This window comes from Oryzias latipes, chromosome 4 (genome assembly GCF_053564925.1).
Source record: "Oryzias latipes strain Hd-rR chromosome 4, Olatipes_Hd-rR_3.1".
Classification (NCBI taxonomy): Eukaryota; Metazoa; Chordata; class Actinopteri; order Beloniformes; family Adrianichthyidae; genus Oryzias; species Oryzias latipes.
In genome coordinates, this window is record NC_136240.1 from 24446798 (window position 1) to 24463991 (window position 17194).

At 37.6% G+C, this 17194-nt stretch overlaps 1 protein-coding gene across 1 annotated transcript in view; it reads left to right on the forward strand.

The window, feature by feature from the left end:
- gmds (GDP-mannose 4,6-dehydratase) overlaps positions 1 to 17194 on the forward strand; it is a 176353-nt gene that overhangs the window by 39639 nt on the left and 119520 nt on the right. The window lies entirely within an intron of this gene.

The window sequence follows — 17194 nt, forward strand, 5'->3', positions numbered from 1 at the left end:
TAAGGCGTATTTACCATACTAACATTAACGTACAAACTCATTATAAAGTTATTTTTTTATGTGCATTTATACAGATGGAAAACTCAGATGATGTTGAGTTATCAGATTTATTTATATATTTTGAAAATCTCTATAAAAGTTCTGCAACACATTCAGTGAAACACAGCTTAACTGTAATTTATGAACCTGTAGTGCCAGCTCAAGAAATGAACCCAAGTAACATTTTGGTTTGCCAATTTAACAAAAACCCAACTACAGTGAAGTTAAACAATTTTTTTCAGATGCTGCAATGTGATTTTAAAATAAAAAATGATGATTGGAGAGGCTTTACCTTGTTGTGTAACACAGACACACATTCTGTAGTCTGAAAGCCCCTCTGCAGGGTTTTGCTTAAAAAGTATTAGATGTGCTAAAGCCCCAAGTGTGTGCACATTTATTTCCTAAATATCTGTTCGTGCATCATGGCTGCAATTCCTGAGCTTGTTCACTTTGCTAGAACTGGTTTCAGGCAGGTGACGTGTTTGATAAAGAAAAAAAAAGGGTCCAACAGTTTCTGCTTTTTGAATACAACTCTAATATGAGCTGTGTTATCCTTCCATTGCAGCGTTTTCGATGAGTGTCCCCCCCCCCCCCCCCTCTTGTTTTGTGAAGGTTTGCCTTTTGGGGTGTCGAGACAAAAATCTTGTAAAACTTTCACAGTCTTTGCACAATTATGCCTTATAAACTTTGGGAACTGGGCGTTGTCAGCTCTGTGTCGGAGTGCACATCAGCCTTTAACTTGAGAGTAGGATTTAAATTCCTCTCTGCTGAAGATTGTGTGAAAATAATTGAGTTTGAAAATAATTGAGTTATGTTCTTGCTCTTGAGCAAGCAGCTGGACAGCCAGGGGTTGCTCTTGTGGTTTCGCCAGGTTGCTGGTGGATCGTGGGATAGTGTAGGACAGCAGACTTTGTTCCTCCATATGCTGCTTTTGACTGATCTTGATCTAATCATCAGCCTGTGTTTATCGTTTTTTACAGTATAGGAGTAACTTTTGCCCATTTTGACAACAGTTTTGGATACATTTCATTAATTATTTAATACACATGGGCTCGTTCTGGGATTGTATGGCAGTTTTTTTTAGATTGTCTCTTCCTGGAAAGATTCCTGCTACTAGCTTCTTTAACACTCTTTCCACTGTGGTGAGGGAAAGTACTGAAAGCAAAAGGAAAGGCACTCCGCTGTCATGCATAGCAGAGAAAGCCTTTCCATTGACACCTAAAACTTTAAGCAGAGCACTTCCCTTTCCCCAACAACCCTTCCCTGCCACATGCCTCCTTCAAAGACTGATCATTCCGCTTCAGTCCGACCCGGCATGCCGACCCTTGCTCTGATGTTCCCGCCCGGGTGAGAGAGGCGGGTGGAGCGGGATTGGACTTGAACTCTGCCAATTGTCTTCAGTTAACCTTTAAGTGTGTTGTGTGTGCGCTCGTCATTGTGCGTCCACGTGGGTTAGAAAACGTGTGAATCATGACTTTCAGCCGATGACATGCTTGTGGCTTTCAAACGCAGTCATGGAACACTGAGAGCCACACACAGTGGTTGTTGTGCACGTAATACATGAATTTTAGGGATTTAAAAACCTTTTTTTTTTTCTAGTTTTTCTCTAAGTAAAGAGAGAATAATTTAGAGGTTACCCAATTTTTCAATGTAAAATGTAGAAACACAACTTCATTTATTTTTATTCATTCAACAACGAGACACAAATAAACAAATCTTGATTCAATATTTAGCATTGAACATTCAAATATTTTTATTGCTTTTTCCTAAAAAAGACTTTTTTACTTTCTCCACTTCAATATTGTGACTACATTGCGATCTTTTAAATCATTACCGTTGTTCTGTCAGAGCTGTGTCATAACTATCGGCTGTCTTGAGCCGCATAAATAGAGATGGATGACAGAGATTAAATTCCTATCACAGCCCAGACTATTCAACACATACTCCCACTCTGCAGCCTGTTATCTCTTCCTAAAAAGTAAGACAGAGCATGCCATCATCTCAAGACTGATGACTGGGATTAATGTAGATTACGAGCCATGGGTCTTTTTATAAGCACTTAGTTAATTTTAGCCTGCAATAGTCACAAGCCTGCTAAGAACAAACAAGAAACACAGAACAGCTTCAGATACTGTGGTGGCGCCACTTGTGATTGTAATGCTGGTCTGTGAGAGTGTGTGTGCATTAATGGTTATTGGTGCTATATTTGTGTTTTCAGAGCAGAGTGGAAATATTAGGCTGTGTGCTGAGTTATGTTCACGAGTGTGAGCCAGCTATTTCACAACACAAGTGTACCCATTTAACAAAAGACTGATGACTGCTTGGCGGTGCTCCTTTTTGCCTAACCTTTGACTCATTTTCTTTATGAAATATTTATGAAGTGACATAAACTGGGGGTGTGTAATTGGTGTAATTGTCAGGAAATGGGGAAGATGGTGAAAGACATGAAGGAAGGTGATGTGATAAGAAAGTGCTCACGTCTCTAATTCTCTTCAGATGAAAGCTGTTATGGTATTCAGGGAGGATGGAAAGGGTTGGCCCCTCCCACATCACGCCACCTTTGTCAGGAGACGACATCTCCATAGAAATGGAGAGAATAACACACCAGCCGTCACAAACATGCAACGAGGAAAGGGTAACTGGAATCCTTTAGCCAGCCCTTTGGTTTGCTTTAGCAAAATGCCAACGCGCAGAGTTCCACAGGTTTCCGTGTCATCACTGCATCCTCGTTCCTGTCACAGACACTTTGTTTATTGGCTCAACAAAAGCCAGTCTATTGGAAGAAATTATACTGAGGTTGGAAAGAAGCAACAAGCTGGGTTAGAAATGGGAGGAATTTACCTTTTTTAAAGCCTTTCTCGCCCATTTAAATCTAATTTCAGTCCTATTCAAAGTTTCCCATGCAATGTTAGTTTATGAATGGGTCATTCAGCTATTTTAACAAGGACACATACTGGTTAGCAATGTAGAACCATCTCTTTTATTGCTTGCATAAATGCAATATTAAGCAATTTTTGAATTTCAGAAAAAACGGTGCAAATTCTAACAAATGTGTGGTTCATTACGCCTTTTTTAGACTTTAAACTTTACCAGCTTGTGTGAACATATCTTGCCCCCAGATGTAGCTAGAGCACACAAGGGCTGGTTTAATGACTGTATTCAGGCTTTAGAAATGGATTTGAGGACTTTTTCCCTTGTCATCCCAGCAATTCTTAATGTCTTAAATTGATGACTGATGTTTTTAAGTGCCAGAAAATGGGCTAAAAGTGAGAAAAATGCAGATTTTTTTACTCATATGACAGAATTTGCACAGAAACTAAAGCCTTATTCAAAATTTTGCACCCGGGTTTTATTACCGCTGACAATAATGAATAAAAAAAGGGAAAATATAAGATTTTCTGCATATACACAGCAAGAGCGTCTTCTGACTGTGAAAGATGCCAGAGCTCCTACAAATGAACCAATCTCTTTTCTTTTCAGTCTGCACAAAACAAAAAATAAAGGTCCTGTTTAAAGGAAGTTCAGCAAATTAGTCTTGCATTATTTGTGTACACTCTAAAGCAGAGTGTGTATCACACCTGTTCTCTAGCCCAGTGGTCCCCAGCCCCCGGGCCGTGGACCGGTACCTGACCAAGTGCCACTTGGTACCGGGCCGCAGACAGAAACAAAAATGCTAACGCTAATTTTAATTATTTCTGTTTTGTTTATTTTTGATACTAAAAGAAAGTTTTATTTTGGAAAACTATTGGATTCTGTTCAACACAGCTGTCTGTCTTGACACGTTAAGTGACTTTAAGCAGCTGCTCGAACCACAAAATTAGTACCTCAACGCTTAAAAGCTAACAAAAATCAAACAATAAAATGTATTTGGAAAGTTTCTTGGGGAGAGATGAGTCAATGAGGAAACCAAAGACTTCGAATAAAATTTAAACTGTAATTTACAGACAAAAACAAAAGAGTCTTCCTCCAAATATAGATTTATTAATACAGTTGTTCCCACGTACCAGAAGCTGCTCGCTCTGCCTGATATATGGCGACTGACTTTTGAATGTTTCACATACGCAGATAATTAAGATGTAGACACGCTGGATTCATGTTTATTATTATATTTAGAAAATATCAGTTTTATGACAGTTGTGTCATTTTACTTTACTTCATTTATCCAATACACCTTAAAAGTTGGATGCGGCTAAAGTAAGCGGCTCATTTTCAGCATCCACTTTGACGTCTTCATCTTCATCACAAAGTCTAAATCCAAACAAGCCGCAAACATTTTTCAAAGGATGAAGATTCAATCAAATAAAGTTGCTGATTTGTGTAAACTTGTAAAAATGACATTTATTCATTTTCCAACAGCAAGGCTTAATTATGCAAGAATGAGCACAAAAATCTTCCTCTGTGTTAAAAAAAATTCACAATGAATCAGTATTTATGTAAAAACAAAATATGAAAATTTTTGAGACATTTTTTCTGATAATTTTTTGAGACTTGTTTAAGTTCTTAATGTTATAATGGTGTTCTGTGAAAAAACCTGTAATGCTGCTTTTATTGAATTATTTTCTAATCAAAAACAACTTCTCTTGTTTCATTGTATCTTTGTCATCTGTTTAAAAAAAAACTAATAAAAATGTTTTCATATTTTTTTAAACACATGTATTGCAGTTGCATTTAAATTAGAAAAATGGGTTTTTCAAAAAGCGTAAGCTTAAAACTTGGGCCCCGTTTGAACTGGTCCGTGAAAATATTGTCTGACATTGTCTGATTGTCTGAACTGGTCCACTTCCGGGAAAAGGTTGGAGACCATTGCTCTAGCTAAACCCCAAAGAAAAAAAAAGTCAAAACTCTTATTGCATTTATTCATTGTTTATAATATGACCACTCTGCAGCCTTCAGGTTTTTTTTTATTTTTATTTTTTGGGAAGCTGAAACATTTGTTATCTTATTGTTTGGGAAATAATTGGCAACGGAAAGTGGGAGCTTGGAGAAAACTGATATTATTTTACAAAACTCAGGATTCTAAAGTAAACTTATTGTTCTTGTTGTCAGTCACAGTATCATTCATGATTCTTATTGAAGAATACAAATATTTGAGTTATTAAGACAAATGTCCTTTATTCGATTACTTCTATGTTACAGCGTTGCATAATATTGTTTGACTATTTTTAAAAAATATCTTTAACAGACATCTAACTGTATTTTAAGTTACTTTATATATTTTTTTAATTTACCTTAATGTTTTTAAAATACTAATAATGTTTTTATTCTACATATTCAATCTCAAAAATCTTACGAGGTTATTGTGAACCAGGTAATAAATGAAGATCCTCACATCTTCACACGTTTTTCAGAGTTCACTTTTTTGTAACTTCACACCTCTAGTTATAAAAAGCTGTTAAGCGCTGTTTTTTATTTATTAATTGTTTTTACTTCTCATACGCAGTCATAATTCTCAAAATGCTAACTATAATGTACATAACCCTTTGCATTTCTACTCAAAAGCTTAGTTCTTAGTCTGCAAAACTCAAGCAACTAATGTCATAGTAAACATTTATATTGTAGAGCAGGTGTGCCATTTTGTCTCGGCAAATAGACCACAGCAATGCTTTTGTGGTGCTGTGTTTAGTTTCTTTGTGTGGAGGCTGCATTTGGTTCATAATGTCAGTCGTACAAGAGCTGGCTGTAGGCCAAGCCGGAGCTTGTAAAATAAACAGCTGCCTTTAATGAAAGTATGGCATCTCAGAGAAGGATGCTTACATGAGGAGATGGTGTGTACAAGTTCATTAACTCAATACATGTGCAGGCAGAGTTAGAAAAACGCTCAACGGTAGGCAGCAACTTTTATATGAAAGGTTCTAAGAATTTGTTCCAAATATAGAATCTTTTAGAATGTGGTACCTTATGCCTTTGTGTGTATATTTGCTCAGGCATCTTCATGAAACTTGCTTTGAGTTGGCTTTTTGTTCTTGAGCCAGTCAGTCTTTTGCAGTCTTTGGTCTGCAAAAGACTTTAGGGGAAATTTAGCACTTTTTAGACAAAGTGGAACATCTGAAGACTGCAAAGGTGTAAGTGTTGATGCCTCCTCATGACAGCTTTTCTTTATTATAATTCACAGCTGACCAATATTTTACGATCATAAAGCTGATTAAAAGGACTTTTTAATAAATGAACAAGAAAAATGTATGTAAAGACCAATTGGTTTGTATTGGGGTGATTTGAGGCCATTTTTTATCTACACAGTGATATTTTGAAGGTAAAACAAACATGCTTGATAGTTGCTGAATGGATCCAATGGGCTCTTCTACAGTTAAGAATACAACTATGTAAAAAAATTATGACAAAGGTCTTAAGTTACGACCAAAAATCAGTTTTGCTCCATCGGTCCTTGGATCTGGATTGGGCTTGTGCCTCTTTTTTGTCTTCTTAATCATTTAACCGGACAGTTCACAGTTTATAAACACAAAACTCTTTTGGTCAGGACAGCATCGAACAGACAGGAAGGTATTTATAACCCACAGGGGATCCTGCAACTGCAGGACAATAACCTGGATCCCATTTGTCTCCTTTGCGACACACACAGCTGTCGAGGTGCTTCTGTCCAGGGGGTCCTTAGTGGACCTGAGATTACTCAGAAGTGTGAGATGGGGTTGGAGGGCAAAGATAAAGGAGGAGGTGGAGAGTTTGGAGCCATGTGGCTCTAAAAGCCATCAGAACTCTGTTGGACTAAAAAATGAAAGATCAGTGAACAGTGGACCTTCTCCTGCTCTCATAGATGTACTGTTTAAGTGACAAACACTGACTGGATCATTGGGATTCAAAAAGAACAATGTCCTGCATAAACGGGAATCATGGCTGTGGGAGGATTGGGTGGGATTAGGAGAAAGAGGGGGACGTGGTTCGAAGAAAGATTGTCGCAATTTGTCAAGTACTTCCTTTACTCACACCCCCACCTTCTGGTATCTGGAGTAATCCTGTGTGTTAATTACAGCCAAATGCAGAAGCAGGGCTTTGCAGTAGGGGTGGAAGTGAAAAAGTTGGAGGAGCAAGGGGAAGCAGTTTGGTCCTAACAGGGGGTCTCAGATGTGTGAGGTCCTTCATCACCTCTCTTTTCAAAGATCACTTTGAAGTGATCTGGATCTGATCTGCAGATTAAAGGTGTGAGGACAAGCATGCATGGACTGAAAGCTTTGGGTAGTGACTTGCTCTGTTCAATAGATGTTAGTCATGTACTAAAAGGAGAGCCTCAAATGAAAAGCATTTCATATTATTTTTTACACTGAAAAAATGCATTTTGACTTAATATTGTTCTGACATTTCACAGATCACAGGTCCATCCTTGTGTATCTTATTTGCTCTCATTTTCATTGCGTCTCCACACATGCTTCTCTTGCTGTGGTCTGCCCCATTGCCATGTTTACCTGTATGCTAAACCACCATGTGATAAATATCTGCAGGCCAGATTAACCAATAATGGAAACATATAAATAAAAGTTCTCATTTGGGTGAGTAAGTTTTCAACAAGCTACTACTGTATTCTGTGTTATCTAATCCAATGTAGAGAAATTAAAAGTTAGCTGTCCATTTTTAAAAACTAAGCATGAGAGTAAGCATATCTTTGCTTGAAATGAAACGGGTTAGATGCACACAGACATCAAATAACTGGGAATAATCGGATTTTTGTGGATCAATTGCAATGCACGTGACATTCTGGTCTTCTTGTCGCAGTTTGCTGTAGGATTTTTCTTTCTTTTGAGAAAATGTATGAATGTAATGGATGGGGCTGTTGGTGATGAAGCTGAACTCTGAAAAGCTTTTGGGTTTTTATAAACAATGGAATTTACAGAAAAATATTACTTTCATAGCAGGTTGTCATAAATAATAGATGTAGAATCAAACTTTTACTTTGTGCTGATCCTTTTTCTCTGGCTTAATGTTAAGAGTAGGTAAGGCTAAGGATTATTACGCAGTTTCTTGTGAAAACATTCACCTTTTTTGAACTCAAGATTTACAAGTAAAAACATATTTATTAACTATCTCTTCACAGTTGATACACTTTGGTTTGGAAAAATACTTCTATAGCAGATTTCTGTCCAGTTTGCTTAAAATCATTCTCGGTTTGCTGGTAGATTTATTTGAGATCACTTTATATTTCAGTTTTTTAAATGGAATGGTTAAGCATGTGGGTTTCCCCAAAATGTTAACAAATTCTCCCTTTTCTAAATAAAATAAAAAAATCCAAAACAAAAAACTTTTGCTATTTATGTCATATATTGGCAAATATTTATGTGATTTTAGTATAACACCACTCCGATACTGGGGAAAAATTAGGACATTACTCTCTGGGATACGATCCCATAATGGGACTAAAAAAAATTACACCTGTATCCTCCTGGCTTGGCACTCAGCTCTTTATTTAGGGATACAGTTTTTATTTGCAGACAACTTCTGTTGCTCAGGCCCAAACCTGTCGAGGGCTCCGGGGCCAGCCTGTAACCGTTAATGTAGCGCCCTAATTAGGACACAAATAGTGGAAGGTTTCATAGAAATTTAGCATTTTAATTTGCATATTAAAGCAATAAAACAATATTATCCATTATATTTGCTGTATTTGCATAGGATTCCTGTTTTAAAACTATTTCAGTTTTAGGAGAAATGAGCTTTTAACAACCATTCATCAAGGTGCAAAATTCCAAATTTGACTTTCCTTGTTCAAATAAATTAATCCATTAATCCAGTCCCAGTCCCATTCTTCCCGTTTTGTCCCGTTCGTGGTCACCTGGCTGCTGGAGCCTATCTGATTCTGCCGGATAGCCCACTCGTGGGCGAAGGTAGGGGACATCCTGGATAGGTCGCCAGTCTGTCGAAGGGCCATAAATCACACACTCATGCACATTCACACTACTTAAGAGTAACCAATTAACCTATGAAGCCTGTTTTTGGATGGTGGGAGGAAGCCGGAGTCCCCAGAGAAAACCCCCCCAGCTGCGGGATACCTGAAACAGGTACCTGAACTGGGGGCCTTCTTGCTGTGAGGCAAGAGCGCTAACCGCTACGCCACTGTGCTGCTCTTCAAATAGATCAAATAGATTGTCATGATAATATTTGAACTACTAGTGTAAAATTATTAACGTTTCCTTCACATTTATTCTTGGTATACAGTTTTTTAAAAATTAAAATAAGAACATTGAAGCATTTCATTCCTCGTTTTTAGGATACAGAGAAGTCAAAGATGCAAATAGTTTGCATTTATTAATCAAACCTTGGGTGTGTGACACTTTCTTGTCAACAATGTGATGAATTTCATTGAGTGGGTGTTTTCCTGAGCACATCTGTTAAAATTTGAAACAAAACGGATTGCTCTAAATCAACCGATTGCATTTATCTGGAAGACTTCCTTTGTTCGGTTTCAGTCTTCTTGGAAATAAATGTTAGGGCTTCTGGTTATCACCTGTTCATATCACTGTCAAAACGACAAACAAAATAACAAGGTATAGGCGGCAACATTTCGAGGAGTGCCGAGAGGCAATAAGGGAATTTCCAGACTGTGTTGCATAAATCCCCCAGTTTGACAGTCGATCTTCAGCTCCGTCTGCCTGTCTTGTCCCTTCACCCTCCCACATCTTCAGTCTGTCTCTTTCATATTCTTTTCGTCTGTGTATTTGTATTTGTTCATCTCCATAGCGGCAGCAACACTTGCACTGACTGGGCAGAAGCCGCCCGTAATTAGACTCAAAAATGCTGAGATTGGGATGTGATTGTAATTACGAGTGAACCTCAGTGGAGGAGGATTAGTGTGTGGATGCATGTCCCGCCATGTGCAGATCCCAGATTTGAAAAAATTAGTCCTGACTGTGAACTTCCCTTTGTTCCCAAGACTTGTTGGTTTATTTTACAAATCCCATATTTTAAGATCTCTTGCAGTTGATCAGGGCAAAGCATCACATCCTCTGGTTGTGCTAGAGCTACGACTGAGCATGCAGAGGACAGCCTCAACGAAAGAAACACCTGAGCAAATGAGGAAAAATTTGGTTTGAAACATCAGGGTGAATTATTTTGTGCTAAAAGGTTATTGATGTGAAATAAAATACCAACTACAGCAACTTTTTATCCTAAAGAGGAGTTTAAACTAGATTAAGTTACCGTTTGTGATATGGTTTGTAAGCACAGATTTCAAACTTGGTTTTTCTCATCCCCTTTACAAGACTAATGGTAATAGATCATGGCCTGTTGCAAAATAAATTGCCTGAAACATTAAACGTGCCAACCTCGGTAGGATGCACCCACCTTTCTGTTGAAAACAACGGGGATAGGTTCCCTCTTCCTATGACCCCAAACGGGAAGTAGCGGGTGTGGGTATAGGGGAAAAAATATTTTGTTCTTGGGCGTAAATCAACACATCCACCTCTACAAGCTGGATGTGGGTACAGAACAGTCACAGAAATCAAAGAAAAAGGGCATGTAGCCTCTGTAGCTACAACTAAAAGTTGCAGGTCAGCTGTATTAGCAAAGTACAAAACAAACAGGTGAAAAACTGTCAAAACGGAAACCTAATTTAACTTTAGTTTGCCAGATTAGTTGTTTTGGAGCTATATTTGACACATTGCCGTTTAAATAGTCAATATTGCTAATTATCTGGCTAATAAATGTCTATATTGAAAAAAAAACTGCTATGGTGATACATATTTTGTGTAAAATAAAATACACAAAGTTGGTTGTAATAACTTCCTAAATTCCTTTTTTTCTTCTTTTGACCATGTTTTTCTTTTTTAATTTGTTTAAAAACACTGGGGACAACAAGTTTGTATTCACAATAATTTACATGTTTTCTGGCTGCATTGAAACTGTGGAATACGTAGCAAATTGGATCAGTTAAAATTATGACATAAACCTTCAAACCTGGATCTCTTAAGTAAACCTGATTCAAAATTTAAAACCTTAAAGTAAAGATTTTGACTTAGGAAATCATAGAACGTCTGTTTTCTTAAATTAAATCTTTTTACATTTTTTTATACACATGATTTTTTGTTAGTTTATTTGATTTGATTGCTTTGAGCGTTTGCAAGCTGCTGCACTCTGCAGATGAAGGTTCCCATGTCAGGTGTTCATACCTGTTGTCTTACCTGTTATTGTTGTTTCTGTTACCCCTCATAATGGGACATGAGATCAAAGATGCATTCCAGCCAGACGATGCAATGGCATAAATTCTCTTCTGTCGCACCCTCTTGCTGCTTACTGTTTGAACGTAGAATCATCTTTTTTTTTCCTTTCTCCAAGTTTAGTTGCGTTTTGAGCTTCAGGGAAATGCTAACTGGCTTGCAGTGGTGGAAAAAGAACAGCACCGGTTGTTTTGTAAAAGACGTGGATAGGCATTTGTGCACAGACATGTTTAAAAGATGAGTCCTGCAAGACATACCTAAAGGTGGAGAGATTCCCCGCGGATTTTCCTCATAGTTTAGCAGCTCGTGATGATGGAGAAGCTGTTGGTGGGGGGTTCATGTTCAGTAGCAGATAGCTGCAGCAGGAGGTTGATGAAAACAGGGAAAATGAACTTCATGCTATGCTCCCCATTGATCTGAACTACAAACAGCTTATGGTTGGACTTAGCAAAGACTTTGATCTGTCACATCTTTGATGATGTTTAGTGTCAGTTCCTTCAGCTCATGCCTGTTACGCATTATCATAGGCACAATTGTTTCCACATTTTAAGTGCATGAATGCTGTAGGCCTCTGCTGTTTTAGCAGTTTAAGTAAAAATAATGGCAACAATTATTCTGCTGGTGAGCGTAACAGAAATGAACAAGAACATATGCAGCCGAATGCCTAAAAGAATCCCAAACTAAGTTGACAGAATTAAATGACTCATGACTTAAGCTCATGGTTGGTGTCCATCACCTTTATGGGTTCTGGGATATCTTCCCAAAGTCGAGATGTACACACATTTAAACCTGTTCAGCTGCAAAACAGCTTCATGTTTTCAAGGAAATTGGGCGTTCCTGAAGCTGATTGTTGTCTTTGTTATAATAAAATGATCCCACACGAGGCATATCTTAACTGCTCTCCTGGAGGTATCTCTGCATGTTTTGTCTTTCCTCTGTTCACACATGACTGCGCCATTGTCTGTTGTCCTGCAAAGAGGCAGGTAAAGGTGTTATTTCTGTTAACTCACCCAAAATCCTGACTGCATTTAAATTCACAAATCAACTTTATTAGCAACAGTTATACTGTCATGCACCTGTAAGGTGTTGGAGAAACCTTTTCTTTTTTTCTTGCACAATTGCATCCCTACATTTCTTGCAGATACAAATCTGCTTTTATTTATATCTAAAAAAATGTTGTCCTGTGTAGTACACCACTGTCTAATACAGCAATAAAAAGCTACCACATGCGTATATAAATCTATCAGGTTCATAAATTGAATTTCCAAGCAGTTCCAAGTCTTTAAATTCCCACTCTAATTGAAATCGCATTTTTGGTATTTTTAACATTCTTGTTGCATTTTTCTCTGGATGGGGGATAAATATAAAACAAGTTAAGATTAAACCTGCATATTTGGGTATTTGTTTATTAATATCATGATGGTTTAGGAGCAGATAAAACCACGGTTTGAAAAAGTGTTCAGTTGTGACGTAGAAACTGAATGGGGGGGCCAAAGTCTGCCTGCTGCGCTCCATTCTGATGCATCCACTTGCAGACAAATAGATCCATTAACATCCTAATTTTCCTCATCTGAGCTGACGCCTGGTTAAGAATTGTACAGCTGGATAGCTCGCCGTTTTTGTTGCACCGCTAATGTTGGCTCATGAGGAGCTGTAAGCTAGCAGGAGAGAGTGTAAACAAAGGCTCAAGAAGATATCAGCAGCAGGTTAGTTCCGTTCCGACAGTCTCGCCCACAACTCAGTGGCGAATGAACTCCTGCTGCTCTGCAGAAACTGTCTTAAAGACGACACAGGTTATTTGATTTTGGCCAAAAAAACTGTTTAATCGTGATTAAAACACCACTGGAAACTTTTTTACAATAGATCAAAAGATCTTCAGAGTTTGACTTTTTTAAATCCACATTTTAAGTTAACATGTTCTTGTTGTTTCATTGTGCAACAATGATACGTGAGATCCATATTTTATACAGTGCTGATGATTATCATTTATGTATCATGTATTTAACAGAAGGTACTTGTATAATTTCTCAGGAGAAGTACTTTTATTGATATCTGGCCAGTTGTTCCCTTTGTAATTTATTTGCACAGGAACATATTATCCTCATTTGTGTTTTAAATGGACAAAATCAAATATTTGTAAGAAGTTACTTTCTGTATTGGTGAGTAATAAACTTGAACTTAGTTATTTAAACATGGAACAGATCTTCACTTCTCCTCCACACCTGTGTATATCCATCTGAAGGCTTACTTTTTATCCTGAGTAGAAGTGCACGCCTGCCTGCAAAGGCCATGGTTGAATAAATGTAGCTCGTATTTATACAAATGTCACGCCAGACATGAACCCTGGTGTAAGTGAGCTCACACATGCAAACACGGTCATGTTTAAAGTCACATACCGCACTTTTAAGCATGCATTTAGGCAGCGCGCCGCCTGTGCAGAAAAAGAAATGTGAGCACCAAATGCAGCGCGTATATCATGTACATTTAGAACCTTTTTAAGCCCGTGGCTGTCTTTGGGTCAGGATATTTGCTTGGCAGTGGACCCCCATGCTGACAGAGTCTGGCTTACTTCCCAGAACAGAACTATAACTGCCAGGTCGTCCGAGGGGCCCAGCAGCCACCCCATCCCCACCCCCCTCAGACACAATCAAATACACACACACACGCACACACACACACACAGAGTGAACCATGTACACAAACGTCTGGTCCTGAAAGCGGCAGCTCTCAGGCTGAGACTTACATAATGACAGAGAATGGAGGCATTAAGGCAATTTGTTTGATTTAAGTTGTCAAGCAATGGTGGACCCTGCCCCTCCCAGCTGGTTTTGATACCAGCTGAGTGTGTGTTCGTTGGTGTGTGAGAGAGAGTGTGAAACACCTCTAAGGCAAATCAAGAAGAATAGCCTCAAATACACAGAAATCCGCTTTCATGGTTGCTTTGAGTGTCTTTTCCACATAAGACCTAAATGTACATGGGATGTTCTCCACTAATTAGATAGTACGGGTTAGCTGCAAAAACAAACACACTTAATCTTAAACTTTTTATATTTTTTTAAAATATTACAGCACATATTAGTTGGTAATTTAAGGTAACATTTTAGAAAGTGCAAATATTTAGTTTAATGCTTACTAATTTGTTTGTTGATTTTAAGGTAACTTTTGAAAGCTATCTAGTGAATGCAAATAAAAAAAAACTTGTGACCAGTTTCAGGATTTTTACAAAAAGACTGGTCTAAATAAAGAATGTCCAAAGGCCGGCGAATTAGCCCATGTTCAAATTTCTACCAGGCTCCCAGCACTTTCTAAGAACTGTGGGTACATTTTCTTGATTGTGATAAGCTAAATTACGTTACGAGCCGCTGTAAACCTGTGGCAACAACCTGGTGGTTACTTGACTTTCATAGCCTTAAAGGTCAATCAAGAAGAACAGTTTTTGTGATCTAAAGCAAAGTGATCTGTACTTATGAATAAAAAAGACTGTTTTTCCTGTTTACATGATTTAAATTAAATGTTTACAGTGAGCTTAAAGTAGTGAATAATATTTAACATATTTCATATGAGCCCAGATTTACTTTTATTTTATTATTACCAAAAGGTTTTTCCGGACAGACCATTTCTTTATTTTATTTCTGGTCTTTAAATCAGAAATTCTCTACAATTTTGCTACATTCTGTAATTTCTGTTTTAATGTGAAGAAATGAAAAAATATCCTACTGCAATAAAATTTTCATGAAATATTTATTTTGCATTTAACATTTTACAAGGGTTCAAAGAATGCAGGCTGAATGGATGGTCCTCACTGTTACGCCCCTTTCTGAGTCTAGGGGTACATAGGGGGCATAACATAAAAGTAAATTGTTTTGGCTACCGAATTTAAATGAACAAACACACCAAACAAATATCTCCATAAAAATATAACACATTTATTTAGAAATAAATAAACAACAACCAACAATAATTAAAGTGAAGCAAAAAGGCTTCAGGGTGAACCAAGGCCAAAATAACAAATAAAAACTTCACCTAACTGAAACATGTAATCTTACCAGTAAAGGAAAGAAAAGGGGAATCAATGACAAAACACTAACTTCCCTGACCAAACAGAAACAGGAGAAAACATGAACTAAAGAAAATGGCAGTTCACCTTTACAGCTTCACTTAACATAACTACAAACCAAAAGACTCAAAAGAGTGGGCACAAAACCACAAAATTCTACAACACAACACTAAAGTGCAACACACAACAAAACAGGTGAACTACAAAACAAAAATGGAGACGAGGGTCAAGCTGCAATGGAGACTGGTTGCAGCCAAACTCCCTTCTCACAGACTGGAGGTCCATGTGGTGCTTTTAAAGGCTAATAGTTTCTTAGCCTTTATTAGAGTCTAGTCTAAACAAATGGCAGTATGAAGCCTCAGTGACAGCATGATCTTTCTAAGACATACGGTTAGTCTTGGTTTCTGTTTGATTCATATGTTGAAAGACTGAAATTGTGCCTCTTTTTGCTTCTTGGATAAATGAACTCGGCCACATTGCGGCTGATACCATGTGTCTTTGTGCAAAGACCCTCTCACTTTCTCTTCTAAATCATAAAACTATAAATGAAAATGCCAGAATGCAAAGTAAGGTGTGAGTAGAGCGTCACAGGTAATTACACTGAGCTGCGAAGTGTAATTGAAACTGATTAAAACTGCTTGCTTTGTGTGCGCCTGAGTGTGGATTCACTGTGAGTGGAATAGAGGCCCAGTGTTCTCAGGTCCCAGCTTTAAATAAGGAGTCTTTATCTGGCCGTGTGCGCAGGGCTGATGTGAAAGCACTAAAGGGTCGGCGTGTTTCCTCAGTTCAGACGTGGCCCATGCCGCTCGCTCCAGGTGTGGTGACCACTAACCAGCAAGGCTTTTAACTGTCACGCCTGATTTGGAGCCTGGGGCCAACTTGGCACGTGCACAAGTACACAGTGTCTGGTACACACGGTCATGCATGCGCACATCCATTTCTAATTTAAACTCAATCCCCCTCTCCCCTCTAGCCTTTTTAGTCCCCATCCTCTCTTTTTCATACTAGAAATAGGGATTCTGGGAGTTGGAGTATATTGTGTGAAGTATGGAAAGAATTTAAAAATGACATAAAAGGATCAAGTTAACCTATTTATAGTCTTTGCTGCTTCCTTCAGGCAAGGAGTCAAACTTTATAACTGGTAAAAAACAACGATTTCCCTCTTTTTAGGGTTGACATGATTTTACAGGCAAACTGTTGTGACTCTGCAGACATACACAATGAGGTATAAGGGTATAAGTGAGTAGTTTGACAATATGACAAGTACATTTTTTAATACACCATTGGACAGCATACTGAGAAAGTTAAAATTAGCTACCTAAAAAAAATGCAAGTCAAAATGACGAGGAGTTGGACAGGGAGACAAAGAGAAATGCGCTTTTTTCTAGGGAAGAGGAAATATTCTAAACTGTATTTCATTTGAAAAGAAAAAAATGTCCTTGAGTCATTTTCTTGAATAAAAATCCAGTAGTAGTTTGTTTACTGTTTAAAATGCATCTATCTTCAGATGGAATTAGGCTTATATTAAAATCTTTAAAAAAAAATGTGTTGACAAGTTTTAACAAGCAGAAAAGAAAAAAGAAAGATGGTAATCAATAACAGAAACAATTAAAAATTTCTGATTTAACGCTGTTTAGTTATTTGGCATGTAATTTCCTCTTGTAATTTTGGTGCCAAATTCACACAAAGTGATACATGAATACTGAAGACTTTGAACATGTATGACTACATTTATTGAGTGAAACTGTGATTTTTTTTTTTGACTTTTCCACACAATAAAATGTACTTAATTTTATATTCAGTTCAATTCTTACTTAAGACAAAGGTATTTTGCTCATCATTTCATGTTAGTTTCATCACTTCTCTTTCCTTAAGCTTCAAATTTTTACCAGAGTTAAACAATATTCAGAGATTTTGCTCTAAACTCCTATAATGACAACATTGT